Source organism: Eleutherodactylus coqui, chromosome 13 (genome assembly GCF_035609145.1).
Source record: "Eleutherodactylus coqui strain aEleCoq1 chromosome 13, aEleCoq1.hap1, whole genome shotgun sequence".
Classification (NCBI taxonomy): domain Eukaryota; kingdom Metazoa; phylum Chordata; class Amphibia; order Anura; family Eleutherodactylidae; genus Eleutherodactylus; species Eleutherodactylus coqui.
In genome coordinates, this window is record NC_089849.1 from 75,584,630 (window position 1) to 75,601,225 (window position 16,596).

General features: G+C 45.2%; 1 protein-coding gene across 2 annotated transcripts in view; it reads left to right on the forward strand.

Moving 5' to 3' along the window:
- The first annotated feature begins 442 nt into the window (after nt 1-442).
- The window catches only part of TMEM100 (transmembrane protein 100), a 63,384-nt gene continuing 47,230 nt past the window's right edge, over nt 443-16,596 (forward strand). The window contains exon 1 of one of the 2 annotated variants that reach the window (XM_066588067.1): nt 443-695. The gene's annotated coding sequence lies outside the window, so the exon portion shown is untranslated. The remainder of the gene's footprint in view (nt 696-16,596) is intronic. The other variant, XM_066588065.1, reaches the window with a different exon arrangement.

Genomic DNA, 16,596 nt, shown 5'->3' on the forward strand with positions numbered 1-16,596 from the left:
CAGATTTAAACCCCATCCTAACAGTAATGTACGTGAAGCAGTCGCATAGATATCTGCAGGATATGTATTTAGTATGGAGTTAAGGAATGATGGGCTGTGAGTAACTTACACGCTCCCCTGCTTTATTGCAGATTAATTAACCTGAAGGAAGTCCCCCACTAGGAACAACAATGAGACCTTCCTGTATATTTAAATTAACTAAACAAATAGGAGACTATGAGACCCGGCTACTTTTTACAGGAAAAAATTCTCTCTTTGAACAGTAAAGGTGAAGGCAGAATTTGTCTGTCTTGCGATTTCTAAAAGAGCTTGATTGGAAAACAAACAATAGAGTTCAAATCTTAATTTGGTTTGGCAAATTTTCCTATTTCCCACTCCACACCCTAGAACCATCAAAGACTTGTAAGTGGATGGAGACGGCTTTCCAAATGTTTCCTGATGCTACTTCCAGCAAGTGGACAGAGAAGAGGGAGCAATGACATCTGCCTTTCCTGCAGTCTTCTGGCTGTGTGATTCATTGGAAAACACAAAGGCTGCACAGGAGGATAGGCTTTGCAGAGGAGAAGACTTGTACTTCAGCAGCACTAAACCACATATAAAATCATTCTTGGAACGGAAGGCAAAAACGGAACAGATCTGGAGATTGATATAATGTACCATAAGAGGATGGACGACTTATCCTGCCGAGTCTGAAGGTACTGTAGACCAGTTTGGAGTATTGTGAGTAACTTTAACAAAGTCTATTTGTGCTATAGTAGAACCAAGTTTGACGTTTAACACAACCAGTCATGATATCCTTGAGGTTTACCTAGAACTGTCTGTAAACCAAATGGTGCATCTTTACTGAAAGTCTCATGATGCCTGAAAGTAAGCGATGACACTTTTACAAAGTTTTACTGGCAGACATACACAGTATGTTAGATTGTGTACACTTTGTCATTTCTAAGTACAATTTCAGATTTTTTTTATTTTTTTGCCCAATCCACGTATTTTTATATTTATACACAGAAGAACCGTACAGAATAGAGATTAGATATTTACTTTGGTTCTTTTCGGTTCACATGTGCATTTGGAGCTTCTATCAGATTTCCTGTTATTTATGACTGCAAGAATAATGCAACATGCCGCAGTATTTCTTCATCTGAAATAACAGAACCCCAATGATCCCCATTTGGATCAACAAAGTCGGTGAAGTTTAACGATGACCGTTTTTATCAACAGCGCCTTGTAAAGTTGGATGTGCTTGCATTTTGCATATGAATGCTGTATTGCGAGGGTTGCTTAGAGTTAATCTCTGACACGGCTACTGCATTCACAGCTGTATTTTTTAAAACTTCATTTATAAACTCAAAGCAAGCTTATCTGGTCCACACATACAGCAACTCCTGAAATTGGCTTTCGTGGAGTGAAATGCAAAAATATATATAATACAAATACTGTATTCACAACTTTTTTTTTTTCAAATCAGATTTATTTATAAAGCCCCAGAGGACTTTAAAACTGAAAAGTTGCCCAAAGTTTCCATGTTAACTTTTATTATCTGGATGATATAGTCCTTACTGATCATCGCAATGTACTGTAATATAGTTTAAATTATGCATAGCAAATGAATGCACTGTTCACCCTCTTCCTAATGCTGTCTGCTAGGATTAGGAACCCAATTGTTAGAAACGCGTAAGGGTGTGTGATTTTTTAAATCTACCGAGAAGCCTGTTTTTAATGCTATAAATAAAGCATTAGTTATATGTGAACAGAACCTGACGATATTTTATAAGGATAAGGCCCAAAATCAGTCGTTTTCATATGACTCGGTGGTCATGGTAGGTTCACACATTTTTATGTTAAATGAAAACCTATGTGTTTAAATCGTTAGCATTTGTTTTGACGTTATACAGTACTTTCCAGGAGTTGGAAAACACCATGTCAAAATATAACATTGGGAAAGACCCTAAAAAAAGGTAAAATTCGGAAGAAATAGACAAAAATCTCAATGCTTTGGGATGTCTGACTATTGAGTTAAAAAGCAAAACGAAAACAGCTCAATTGTCTCTTGAAATCTGGAAATCATTTCAGTTTTTGGACTCCTTGAATTATCCACCCTTTGTCTGTATGACAGCCTTCCATGCACCCAGCATACAATGGATCAACTTTTTTTTTTTATGAGGTGTTGTTTAATAAAACATTAAGAAAGAGTACTTGTCACAGAAATCATTCACATGAAGAAATAATCCAGGCAGAATACATTGCAGAATTGGCAAAAATAAAAGCATTCTGTAGAAATCTATGATCTGCAGATGGAATTTGTTCTATGGGAAAGGAGAGCCACCCAGCAACAGTTGTGGGTAAAGGCAGCGGCCCCTTTACTATTGGGGTGTGTCCTTTCCCAAGAATGAATACAGTGATACCTTGGGTTAAGAGTGCCTCAGCTTACAAGTTTTTTGATTTGAGAGCAGGCTCCCTCCTGAATTTTTGCTCTGATTTAAGAGCAAAAACTTGGGTTAAGAGACTTGCTCTCAATGGAGCCGCCACTGCTGCCGGTTGCCCCATTAAAAGCAATGGCCTGCCAGCAACCCCTGCAGTGATTTTCGAGGAAGGGCTTTAAATATAAGCCAGTCCCTGAAAATCTTCCCTAGCTGTAGTAAAAAATATATACTCACTTGTCCGCCGGGGCTTAGGTGCGTCTAGCCGCCGCTTGTTCTCCCTGTATCTTTAATCCCCGCCTGCTGAAAAGCTTCAGAGTAGTGCAGGGAGAACAAGCGGTGGCTAGACTCGCCTGAGCCCCGGCAGACAAGTGAGTATATTTTTTTATTTATTTTTTACTACAGCTAGGGATGAATTTCAGGGAAGGTCTTACATTTAAAGCCCTTCCTCGAAAATCACTGCGGGGGTGCCAGCGTCCTATTGCTTTCAATGGGGCAATACCATCCCCATTGAAATCAGTGGGAGAGCTTTGCGATCCGGAACGGATTAATGGCTTTTCCATTAATTTCAATGGGGGAAATTGATTTGACTTACAAGTGTTTTGGGTTAAGAGCTCCGTCACGAAACAAATTAAACTCTTAACCCAAGGCACCACTGTACCATTTTCAGGTCACAGATTCCTGCAAACTGCTTTTTCTTCATTGGTAAGACAGCTACATAGCAACAGCTATGTGTAGAGTTCTACACACCTAATGGTAGCCTTCATAAATCTAGGCATTTGTATTTCGATGGAGGCTAGTAGAATTTTACTTGTCCTCTGAGAAAACCATCTTAGGAATGGTCAAGACGGACACTTCTTTAGCTGCCTCATAAAAAAGTTGCTGAGATTCTGATATAGTGGGCATGAAAGATTGTGGTATCGATACTTGCTTTTTCATAGTAGACTGTACATAGTTTCTAATTCTATCTGTCAAGTCCCTCCTAAAAGAAGATCGCGAAATAACTGGTTGGACAAATATCTCTCTGGGATGATTTAGTGAATCCTGCACTGAGCAGGGGGTTGGACCAGATGACCTTGGAGGTCCCTTCCAACTCTACCATTCTATGATTCTCTGATGATGAATAAATTTGAAATGTTCTCTCTGCGAACATAAGCAATAAGTATAGATACTGTTGTAGTGTGTTCACTAAGAATAGTGATGAATTGCTTATCCTTACTCAATCAAACTCAGTAGGGGACACCTCAAGGTGAGCGTTTTTTTCCTTCTTTCAGGACTAGACGAAATCCCTATGGAGTTTTATAGAGCCATAGTTTGTGTGCGTGAGCCAAGTTAAGCTCAGCTATTCTTGCAGCCATGGCGTGGGACAACAGGCATGCCAGTTTAATATCTGAAGCTCTTAGAGAAGCGTCATTGAAAGTGAAGGAGCTAAGGAAACCCAACAGGAGTTCTATAACCCAAGTAGACAAGTAAAGGGTGATCCAAAAAGAATGGTGCGAGAATAAAGCTGATTTATTCATACATGAATTGAGGTCCAACAGCCACAATGACATAAATACATAGAACCCTTCACCTTTTTAATGCACCTTACAAGTGTTCTGTTGCCCTAATGCCACAAAACCTAGATGACCTAAGACAAAGCATCTCCTCTGCAGTGTCTGGACAGAACTGGGCTACCAACTTGACATCTGCCATGTCACCAATAGTGCCCACAATGAACATCTGTATGAACTTGAAGAATTCTATCTTTTCACGTTATACTGGTTGTTGTATGTCAATTCATGTCTATATTAGTCAGCTTTATTTTTGCACCATTCTTTTTGAATTACCCTTGTATTTGGAATAGAGTCTGGAGACCGCTACCACTTTTAACCTTCGTGCAGTACCAGTTTAAAAGTTCCAGCCTTGTTCATTGCAGGACTGCAATGAACAAGGCTGGTATCAAATAGACCCTATGGTATCACACAAGGGTTAATAGTCTCAAATATGTCTTATTCTCTGTTAATCTGGGAATTAGCAGGTTCAGAGCTAAACCAATGGATTTAATGGTGTTTAAGCCAGACCAGATTGGTGTTTTTTAACTTAAAAATTCTAAAGCTACTTCTAGTGCCAGAGGACTGGATGAAATTGGCTATTGAAATACCAAACCTGGAACTCACCAATGATAGTTCTGTGTCTGGGACTAAAGGCCCATTTAGACGGGACGAATGTCGGACAAACGATACCCGACACTCGTCCCCACAAGTACTCGATCACGTGCTTTTGCACAGGAGTGGGTATCGTTGCTTCACAGCGGGGTGGCTCCAGGAGAATTCTCTCCTTGCGCTCTCCACCCCTCTCCATTCACTTAATATAGCGGCTGTTCAGTACTGAACAGCTGCTATTTACACTCATCGCTCATGATGAGTGTAAATAGCAGCTGTTCATAACAGAACGGACGCTATATTAAGTGAATGGAGAGGGGCGGGGGAGTGCGAGGAGAGAAATCTCCTGCTGCCTCCCCGCTGTGAAGCAACAATACTCGCTCCTGTGCATAAGCACGTGATCGAGTACTTGCAGGGACGAGTGTCGGGCATCGTTTGACCTACATTCGTCCTGTCTAAATGGGCCTTTACTCTCAGCTTCAAAAAGTGGTTGATCAGATCATTAGTGCCAACTGACAACTTGGGAGCTGAATAAACAACCAGAGCTGCTTTCCACATTAGTCATGGGAGTTGTTTACTGTCCACCCTATGGGAAATTTTAAGGTCCTGGGTAACATGGAAGTTAGAGCATGTACAACTTATTTAATACATATTTACTGCCCTGGTGAAACTGATCACAAAGTGTGCTGCACCATACCATCACCAGGCCAGGATGTATCACCTCCAAACTGGCATTTATTTCTTATAACCCCAAATGTAGCGAAGAAAACTATACCATGAGTGGGACACACAACTGCCCATTTGTAGGTGGAGGAGTAGATAGGGCATAGCAGGTGTCACTATCCTGCACACTGAAGCTCACCCTCAGGTTAGTCTTCTTCATGAGCTCCATACCTCCGCTTATTTACTCTGAGATGGTAGACACACCCTCCCACTTTGCCCCATGAGGTAATGAACGCCTGTTCATTGATACCTCAAAACATCCGGAGTGAGTGGGGAAGGCAGAGTGACGGCTGAAGGAGTGAAAAGAGCATGGAGGTGACACAGGTAACTACCCTGCCTATATACTGTATATAGGACAGCAGTTGAGAGGATAATTTTCCATAAATGTCATGACTAAATAATTTTGTGTGTAAACAAATATTTAGGCTGTATGCACATGAGATGTAACAATACCTCTACAGCGCCACCTATTGGAAGGCAGCATCCCTGCAAGTCAATGTCAGACCTTTTAACAAGCCTTATAACAATGACTAGTCATATAAGCCAAAGCCGGTGCCTTCTCCAAAAGGAAAAGATAACAATAAACAGGCAGACTGCTTCAGGGCTTCTGCAGTAGGTTGCCAGCTTGCCTGGGTGAGAGGCCTATGATGTGGGTTGGGAAGGGTATGGTTTCTCCTTAGGGAGAGCAACTAAAATGTGTGAGGAGACTTATAAGGCCATGCATGGTTCCTCTGGGAAATTTATGCAAATTGGAAGATGGAACAATACCTCTACAGCACCATCTATTGGAAGGAGCATGCATGGCCTTACCTTCATACCTTCTAGGTCCTCTTCCCATGGAGAAACAATACTCTAAATGAGGCTGTATTCACATCATGGTAAGGGCCTGGATGTTTGAAATATGCCAAAATGATTATATTTAAAAAAAACCTCATATTTTGTGAATTTCATCTTATATAACGGCAAAAATAACAAATAAAAGTTCTATGTTCTCACAATATATTTGGCTTGAGAAAGACCCACACCTGGTCGAAACGTCGCTACTGGTGATTTTTATGCAGGAATAAAGTTTTTTTTGTCTTATTTTGCATCTTTTTTGCTGCTATACTTCTTTGCTATTTGGAGAATATATTCGGATGTTCTCTTTTGAGATACAAACCTCATTTTGCATGGGGCTGTAATAGGTGAGGGGCCATATAACAGACACAAGTGATTACTTGCATAAGATGACTGTATATGTAATTCATGACATAGTGTTACCATTCAGGAAATGATCAGCCGCCAGCTGGAATCTCTGCTTCAATCCCACTTCATATTTCTTTTTTAAGTCTTTCAATATGTGTTGCTGGACATGAAAAGTGAAACTTTAGCTGGGGTTTGTCAATATGCTTGCAGGTTGAACTCAGGATAGACTACACCCCTTAAAGGTCAGGCTAAATGAGATTATATATTGTATGGCTGAGATTAAAAGGGTGGAGATTGTATATTTATCGGCAATTTGGGGAATAGAAGAACATACAAAAAGTTTCTCTTCTTATAAAATGTGATTGTTCTCAGTAATAGAAACCAAGTAATACAGATGAGCGAGCACCCAAATGCTCGAGTCTGCGTTATTCGAGTCGAGCTTTTCGTGAAATTCGAGAGCTCTACTCGAGTAACGAACCCTATTGACTACAATGGGAGACTCAAGCATTTTTGTATGTGGGACGCTGGGTGCCGAGCTTTTTTTTTCTCTCTCTCCCTCTCCCCCGCCCTCTCTCTCTCTCTCTCTCTCTCTCTCTCTCTCTCCCACCTCTCTCTCTCTCTCTCTCTCTCTCTCTCTCTCTCTCTCTCTCTCTCTGTCCCTCTGTCCCTCTGTCCCTCTGTCCCTCTTTCTCCTCTCTCCCATCTCTCTCCCATCTCTCTCCCTCTCTCTCCCCCCTCTTCCCCTCTCTCCTCCTCTCTCAACCTCCATCCCCCTACTCTCCCCCTCTCTTTCCCCCTCTCTCCCCCCCCTCTCTCTCTCTCTCTCTCTTTCCCCCTCCCCCCTCTCTCTCTATCTCTCTCTCTCTCTCTCCAAAAAATTTGCCAATGACGCGCGCTGCGTCGCGGCGGGGAGGGGCCAAAACAGGCACGTCACAGCGGGGAAGAGCCAAAAACTGGGGCGGGGTCGAACACGGCTTTATGCTCGTTTGAGTACCGAGCACCATAGAGTACGCTAATATTCGAACGAGCATCAAGCTCGGCAGAATATGTTCGCTCAACTCTAATGGGTAACAAAAATATATGATGTTAATGTGAGCTTTCAAACCAACGCAGGGTTCTTCTCAGGCTTATAAAATAACTTGATCTTGTACACCTTCTGAGGAGAGACGTAGGCAACATCTGACCAAACATTTAGTGGAGCATCTCAAAGGCAAAGAATTTACAAATATGTTAATGTAACAGAACCATTAAACAAATCTTACATCGGAAAGTCCAATAAGTCCTCTACTTAATCATTTATATTCCAGTGAATTGGGCTGAACTGCAATACCAGTCCTTGGACACATGTGGCACTGCTTATTGGAAAACAAGCGGATATGTCATCAATTGATTGGCTGTGGTCCACCCCCTAAGATCCAGACAATTAGCTGATTGGGCGCATATTGGCAGTGTTTTGTGCATACGCGAGTCACTGATGTAGTGGTGAGGTTATGATAGTTGATGTGGTCTCAGAAATCGCTATGAGCTTTTGTTGTGATTAGCTGGCACCATATTGGAGCACCAGGGTGATCGTGGGATTTTGTGAACTATTTTCCCATGCTTGTACAGTTATTGAGCAATGATGCTAAAGAGAAATTGATGGTGCCATGATTTGTATGCATGCTGGAAGGAAACGCAACACAAGCTAGTAGATGAGCATAAGTTATTTGAAAAGTTAGTGCCTCTTTCAGCAAACTGCAGCTAGATACAACACTGTCTGAATGCACAACTTGCCATTACTTAGCACAGATGGGCTATGACGGCAGATGACCAGTTCCAGTGCCATTGCTGTGAAACAGAAAGACAAGACTCTAGTTGGAATAATATCACAAAAATTGGATCACTGAGCAGTAGAAAAACATCACTTGGTCAGATGAATCCAGGTTTCTGTTGCACAGTGGCCATAGAAGGGTCAGAATTTGGTGCAAGCAGCATGAATTCATGAACCCTTCCTGTCAGCTGTTCAAAGCATGTCAGTAGCTTCATCTAATTTGAAGCAACTACAACTGTCTGGAGAGTTAGGGGTAAGTGCCTAGTAGTGGTACGAGGGACAATGACAGCTCAGCGATATGTGCAGGACATCCTGCAGCCACATGTGTGCCTCTCATGGTGGCTTCCAAGAGGCAGCAGGATAATGCTCAGCCACACACAAGGGGGTCACAAGAATGCCTCCAGAACACTGCTACACTTTGATGGCCTGCCAGATTTATTGCCAGTAGAACATTATGGGACCATCTGGGACGCCAACTTCGACAGCCTACTAGTTTGTGTGATCTAAAGACACAGTTACAGCAAATGTGGACTGATATGCTGCAGGATACCACATGGAGCCTGTATGTCTCTATGCCCGTTTGTATCACATCTTGCATCCAGGCGAGAGGTGGCCCCACAGGGTACCACAGCAGCCCATCACACCAGCAGTGGGGAAGTGTGTGGTTCCACAGCTTAGGCAGGATTGAGGTGTTCATGCCTAGTTCTCGAAACACAAAAACGTCCGTTGTCAGTGCCAAAACTAAACCTGGATTCAGCGCTGAAGACAACCTGGTTCCAATCTGTAGGAGTCCAGTTTCATCATTCCTGAAACTACTGCAAACGGAGGCGATAGTGAGTGTGACAGGCAGTACATATAATGGGCACTGTGAGACCAAGTGTCCTTCAGCCAAGTGACTGAAACGGTTCTGACAGACACAGGGGCCAGTATTGATGGTGCCACCAGCATCTGAATGGCAGACAATGAAATGCTTGGAGCTGCTTGTGCTTGTCAGACGATCATATCTACTGGTGGTCTGTCGAATGTGTCCTGAGCCCAGTTTCCTTGTGTGTGTGTGTACCGTCAGGCATCAGCTTCTCTTAACAGTCTGGTCAGAGCAGCCCAGATAGTGGGTAACTCGTTAATACGACCATCCAGCTTCCAATAATGCGCCCCCTCTCAAACTGTGTCAACTTGGCAAAATGTCTTTGATTGCATTGTAGTGGTATTTCTAGTGGTCAACAAGTTCTACGGAAGTACAAAAAGAGGTCACTACACACAAGGAGCGTCTGAGAGCCTTTTATAGGCCAGGGGGGAGGAACCACTCTTAGGGCCTCAGGTGACAAGAGCGTTCATCTAATCACACCACAACTCTAATCATTTGCATATCTGCCTGAGATGGAACTGCATGCTAAACTTTGCAGCAAAACGATTACTCCTCTTATGTGTTTTTTTTTGTTTTTGTTTTTGTTTTTTTTAGCACTGTGTACTTCTAAAGTGAAAACTTATTAATTTTGCCCAAAGTTAGATATTTAAACAAGTATTCAGTGTTTATCCCCTTTTCACTATGGTACCATATACTCAAAAGGCTTCACTAACAACATTGTTCATAGATGTCCTACGGTTCTTCTTTAACCCCTACCTTTTGCAGCCCTTTTGGGGTTTTTTTTCATTTTGATTTTTTTCCTCCCCACTTTCAAAATAAATCTTTTTTTTTTCAGGTGACATAGCTACATGAGGGCTTGTTTTTTGTGGAAGAAGTTGTATATTTTCAGTGGTATCAGTGAACGTCCCATATAAAGGTTTGGAAAACTTATAAAAATTTCTTAGTAGAGTGAGATGAAAAAAAACACAATTGTGTTTTTTGTGGGGGGTTTGCTTTTACGACGTTCACAAGGCAGTAAAAATGTCATGTTGTCTTTATTATTATGATTTGTGGTCATGTGATCACTCATCACTATAATACAATACTGCAGTATTACGTTATGCTGCATCCTCAAAGGCATGCTAGTAAGATGTGCCACTGGTATGTCTCAATAAACAATCATTTATGGCAGCCCTGAGGGCCTTTAGAAGTACCCTGGCTGCTATAACACCAGGACAGCACCTCACAATCTCATCGCGGGGTGAGAGTCTTGGGGGCATCATAATCCCCCTCCGGTTGTTTAAATGTTGATGTCACAATTGACAATGGCCCTTAAATGATTAATAGGCATGATCTGCATTATTGTCATTACTGGCAGGTGTTGACTGTCAAAGATGCATGACATTTGTTGTGTACGGAACAGGCTTGTCTCTACAAAGTGCCAGACAGTGTTTAATTTCTTGACTGCGAAATCATTTCCTGTTCATATTCCATCCAAGTAGACAAAAGTTCTTCCAGAACTCTAAGCTTCTTACTTAGTTAAAGAGAATATGTTACCATCTTTTCACAACCCTCCCTGAGAGCAGCACAAGCATGCTGATTGCAGAGAGATGTTCACTGTATGCATCTGTGCAGTAGTTTGGGAGAAACTTGCATTTTTATCAGTAGCAGCACATTAATTGAAAATGATACAGGAAGTAGTCCTCCATATTCATGTGCTGCAGTTAGCCCTGCCTACCCCACCCTCCAGCCACTGATTGACTGTTGCCTGCCAGGTACTGTGCATAGAGAGGCAGCTGCCAATCAGTGCCTGGAGTGCTGGGTGGGCAATGTATAATTAGGTTCCAAGACTCAAAAAAATCCAGTAGCGGTCCTTCCAAGTGTGTTTCAAGCAGACATTTTTTTTTTCATATCACAAATGTCTTACTAATAGAAGTGCTGAGATTCTTACCCTGACTCTTATACTGGAGAGATTTGGGATTTCCGGCTAAGTTGGGTTATACTTGGGATGCTGACTCATTTGGCTTTTATGTCTTTGTTTATTGTACTTGCCAAGAAAGTATGAAATCATTGTAAACGTGTTTCTTTTAAGGCTATGCCCACCTTTTTTTTTAACCTAGATTCTACGACCGCCTTAATATCCAACTTTTTAATAATTTCCCAAAGCATCTGAAAGAAAAAATAAAACAAATTTGTAATAGGTTTTAATAAAAAAAATCCTATAGTTTGGTTGCACAGCATTTAAGTGGGCATCTCCATAGTAACAGACATCAAACAAACTTTGTGTAGTCTGATCCTACAGTCCTACATCGTTCAATTAGCTTTATGTTAACGTACTGCCCAATTTATTTAGTAAAAGGTAGAAGACCGATAGAAGGGAGTCCTGCTTCACTGTTTATTATAGATGCACTGGGACATTAAAATAGTGATTGGAGAAGTGGACATAAAAAATGCCTTTTTTGACTCATATTTTTATTGTTATCTCTATAGAAATATGTAATCAATGGTAACAGCCTGTTGTTTACCGACTTACATCTCAGTAGTCGGCCAAACACAGTAGATAGTAGAAAGCTACTGCATTGTAGTGTCCAAGAACACCATCCTACTCCCCTCCATAACTGTCATACATGTTTGACCCATGTAGATGCACTGTGAAAGCCTGTCTTGTCATATCCAGTGTGTGTGTGTTGCACTGCTACGGCGCTTGAGAGGTTAACTCTAATAAAATCATAGTCTGCCTGTAAATGTGTCAGTCTGTCATGTTATGTGGTACAAGTGAGGGTATAAATAGGAGTGATTGAGAGCGGGAAAAGAGTTCAGAGTTAAAAGTTGAGTTCAATCTTCCATCTGGTACCTGAGAGTCTACAACATAGAGCCACATCGAAGCACCTTCAGCTTCCTTGTGCTGAAGATGAAGGAGAAAGAGAGACTTCGCGTAGCAACTGCATTTTGAATGAGAATGGAGTGAGCCCAAAGCCTAAGAGAGAGCACTCGTAAGTAATTCTGTAAAGAGAGAGCCACTACAGAGGTACTAATTTAATCCCACAAGTTGTTCCTATACAGCCAATCAAAGCCTAGATCACCATGTAGAAGTACGCTACTCGGTTAACCCACGCGTCTTCCGTGTGGGGTTCTAATCCTTAGGCTGGGTTCACACGGGGCGGATTTGCCACGGAAATTCCGTCCGGAATTTCACCGCAGCAAATCCGCCTGCGGCCGCTAATTCCGGGATTAGCCAGCCATGTGGACGAGATTTCTCAGAAATCTTGTCCACACGGGACGGCAAAGCCGGCAGAAGCTGTCACTGCGGCGCGGATTAGCCGGCTGCAGCATGTTCATTCCTTTTCTTCCTCCGCTGCGGCCACGCTCTCCTCTATAGGAGCGCCAGCCGCAGCGGAAGAGCGAGTGGCTGGGCCGCTTCAAAACCCGTGGCTAAGTGCTGCGGGTTTTGAAGCAGCGCTTCTCCCGGCGGAAATCTCGCGTTTTTTTGCTGCGGCCAAACCACGAGATTTCCACCGGGATTCCGCTGTGTGGGAACCGAGGCTTAAAGTACATAATTGCTGCCAGAGGGTCTGTGGAGTGACCCCCTTACCTACTCCAGAGTACAGATAATGCAGACTGTAGTATCCTCCCTGACATCTGATCTCTGTTCTACCTGCCCTGTGAAGAATTGTACCTGAATTACTGTAAATAATTGGTTTGCAAAAGTTATTTCAAGTAAAGTTTTTATACCAGGCCCTAACTGTTCCTGGGGACCCAAGGTACTATACACCGGTGTCTGTGTTCATTCTCCGCCATGTAGCATAGCGGTGTGTGGGAATGGTGGCATCACCTGTGACAACTACAACCCCCCTCATTATATTTATTGGCATTCCCTATCCTAGGGGTGTCGATGGTGGCCTGCAATCCTGCTCTGGCTTTGGCTATGTATTAACCCCTCCGGGAAAAGGAGCCCCACGTTTTTCAAGTGTCCGGGGTCTCCCTATGGGACGTTGCAGTATCTCTCCCAATTCGCCTATACACATGCACACTCAGCATGCCTGAATGTATATGTATTTTAAGTAGGGAGAGGGGGTTAGCCACTGTCAGATAGCTCTGTCAATGGCTAATATCTAGAGATGAGCGAACGTACTCGTCCGAGCTTGATACTCGTTCGAGTATTAGCGTGTTCGAGATGCTCGTTACTCGTAACGAATACCACGCGATGTTCAAGTTACTTTCACTTTCCTCTCTGAGACGTTAGCGCGCTTTTCTGGCCAATTGAAAGACAGGGAAGGCATTACAACTTCCCCCTGCGACGTTCAAGCCCTATACCACCCCCCTGCAGTGAGTGGCTGGCGAGATCAGGTGTCACCCGAGTATAAAAATCGGCCCCTCCCGCGGCTCGCCTCAGATGCGTTGTGAGATAGCTGAGGGACAGTGCTATAGTGTTGGAGCTGCTATTGGGAGAGTGTTAGGAGTTATTGTAGGCTTCAAGAACCCCAACGGTCCTTCTTAGGGCCACATCTAACCGTGTGCAGTAGTGTGGAGGCTGCTTTTAGCAGTGTTGCACATTTTTTTTTTTTGCTATATCGGCCGTGCAGAGCATTGCGCCCTGCAGTAATACTACAGGGATAGAATTGTGTAGGCAGGGCCAGAAGACATATATAGATTGAATATACGCAGTGGTCCTTTTGAAAAAAATATTTGAAAAAAATCTATTTGGCCTGCCTGTCACTCTGCTCAGTGTTCTGGGTCTGTGTCGGCTGGGGGTAGTAGTTCTCCAAATAAATACGCAGCCAGCTAAGTGTTACAGCAGGCTTGCGCAAAATTATTTCCTGGCTCTGAAATCACCGCTCTGTTGCACTTAATAACAGTGCAACACTGCAGTTCCGTCACACACACATCAGGGACAGAATTGTGTAGGCAGGGCCAGAAGACATATATAGATTGAATATATGCAGTGGTCCTTTTGAAAAAAATATTTGAAAAAAAAATTTTTGGCCTGCCTGTCACTCTGCTCAGTGTTCTGGGTCTGTGTCTGCTGGGGGTAGTAGTTCTCCAAATAAATACGCAGCCAGCTAAGTGTTACAGCAGGCTTGCGCAAAATTATTTCCTGGCGTTCCGTAAGCGAACTCAGCCTCCAACCACAGGCCAATAAGCGGCACATTTAATTACAGTGTTGTGTTTCTGCATTCCTGGTAATACAGCATGCTGAGGGGTAGGGGTAGGCCTAGAGGACGTGGGTGCGGCCGAGGACGCGGAGGCCCTAGTCCGGGTGTGGGCACAGGCCGAGCTCCTGATCCAGGTGTATCGCAGCCGACTGCTGCGGGATTAGGAGAGAGGCACGTTTCTGGCGTCCCCACATTCATAGCACATTTAATGGGTCCACGCGGTAGACCCTTATTAGAAAATGAGCAGTGTGAGCAGGTCCTGTCGTGGATGGCAGAAAGTGCTTCCAGCAACCTATCGTCCACCCAGAGTTCTACGCCGTCCACTGCTGCAACTCAGAATCCTCTGGCTGCTGCTCCTCCTTCCTCCCAGCCTCCTCACTCCATGAAAATGAGACATTCTGAGGAGCGGGCAGACTCCCAGGAACTGTTCTCGGGCCCCTGCTCAGATTGGGCAGCAGTGGTTCCTCTCCCACCAGAGGAGTTTATCGTGACTGATGACCAACCATTGCAAAGTTCCCTGGGTCCGGGGGATGAGGCTGGGGACTTCCGGCAACTGTCTCAAGACCTTTCAGTGGGTGAGGAGGCCGATGACGATGAGACACAGTTGTCTTGCAGTCAGGTAGTAGTGAGGGCAGTAAGTCCGAGGGAGGAGCGCACAGAGGATTCTGAGGAAGAGCAGCAGGACAATGAGGTGACTGACCCCACGTGGTTTGCTACGCCTACTGAGGACAGGTCTTCAGAGGGGGAGGCAAGGGCAGCAGCAGGGCAGGTTGCAAGAGGCAGTGCGGTGGCCAGAGGTAGAGGCAGGGCCAGACCGAATAATCCACCAACTGTTTCCCAAAGCGCCCCCTCGCGCCATGCCACCCTGCAGAAGCCAAGGTGCTCAAAGGTCTGGCAGTTTTTCACTGAGAGTGCAGACGACCGACGAACAGTGTTGTGCAACCTTTGTCGCGCCAAGATCAGCCGGGGAGCCACCACCACCAGCCTCACCACCACCAGCATGCGCAGACATATGATGGCCAAGCACCCCACAAGGTGGGACGAAGGCCGTTCACCGCCTCCGGTTTGCACCGCTGCCTCTCCCCCTGTGCCCCAACCTGCCACTGAGATCCAACCCCGCTCTGAGGGCAAAGGCACTACCGTCTCCTGGCCTGCACCCACACCCTCACCTCCGCTGTCCTCGGCCCCATCCACCAATGTCTCTCAGCGCACCGTCCAGCCGTCGCTAGCGCAAGTGTTTGAGCGCAAGCGCAAGTACGCCGCCACGCACCCGCACACTCAAGCGTTAAACGTGCACATAGCAAAATTTATCAGCCTGGAGATGCTGCCGTATAGGGTTGTGGAAACGGAGTCCTTCAAAAGTATGATGGTGGCGGCGGCCCCGCGCTACTCAGTTCCCAGTCGCCACTACTTTTCCCGATGTGCCGTCCCAGCCCTGCACGACCACGTCTCCCGCAACATTGTACGCGCCCTCACCAACGCGGTTACTGCCAAGGTCCACTTAACAACGGACACGTGGACAAGCACAGGCGGGCAGGGCCACTATATCTCCCTGACGGCACATTGGGTGAATTTAGTGGAGGCTGGGACAGAGTCAGAGCCTGGGACCGCTCACGTCCTACCCACCCCCAGAATTGCGGGCCACAGCTCGGTGGTGGTATCTGCGGCGGTGTATGCTTCCTCCACTAAACCACCCTCCTCCTCCTCCTCCTCCGCAACCTCTGTCTCGCAATCAAGATGTGTCAGCAGCAGCACGTCGCCAGCAGTCGGTGTCGCGCGGCGTGGCAGCACAGCGGTGGGCAAGCGTTAGCAGGTCGTGCTGAAACTACTCAGCTTAGGAGATAAGAGGCACACGGCCCACGAACTGCTGCAGGGTCTGACAGAGCAGACCGCTGGCTTGCGCCGCTGAGCCTCCAACCGGGCATGGTCGTGTGTGACAACGGCCGTAACCCGGTGGCGGCTCTGCAGCTCGGCAGCCTCACGCACGTGCCATGCCTGGCCCACGTCTTTAATTTGGTGGTTCAGCGCTTTCTGAAAAGCTACCCTCGCTTGTCAGACCTGCTCGGAAAGGTGCGCCGGCTCTGCGCACATTTCCGCAAGTCCCACACGGACGCTGCCACCCTGCGCACCCTGCAACATCGGTTTAATCTGCCAGTGCACCGACTGCTGTGCGACGTGCCCACACGGTGGAACTCTACGCTCCACATATTGGCCAGGCTCTATGAGCAGCGTAGAGCTATAGTGGAATACCAACTCCAACATGGGCGGCGCAGTGGGAGTCAGCCTCCTCAATTATTTTCAGAAGAGTGGGCCTGGT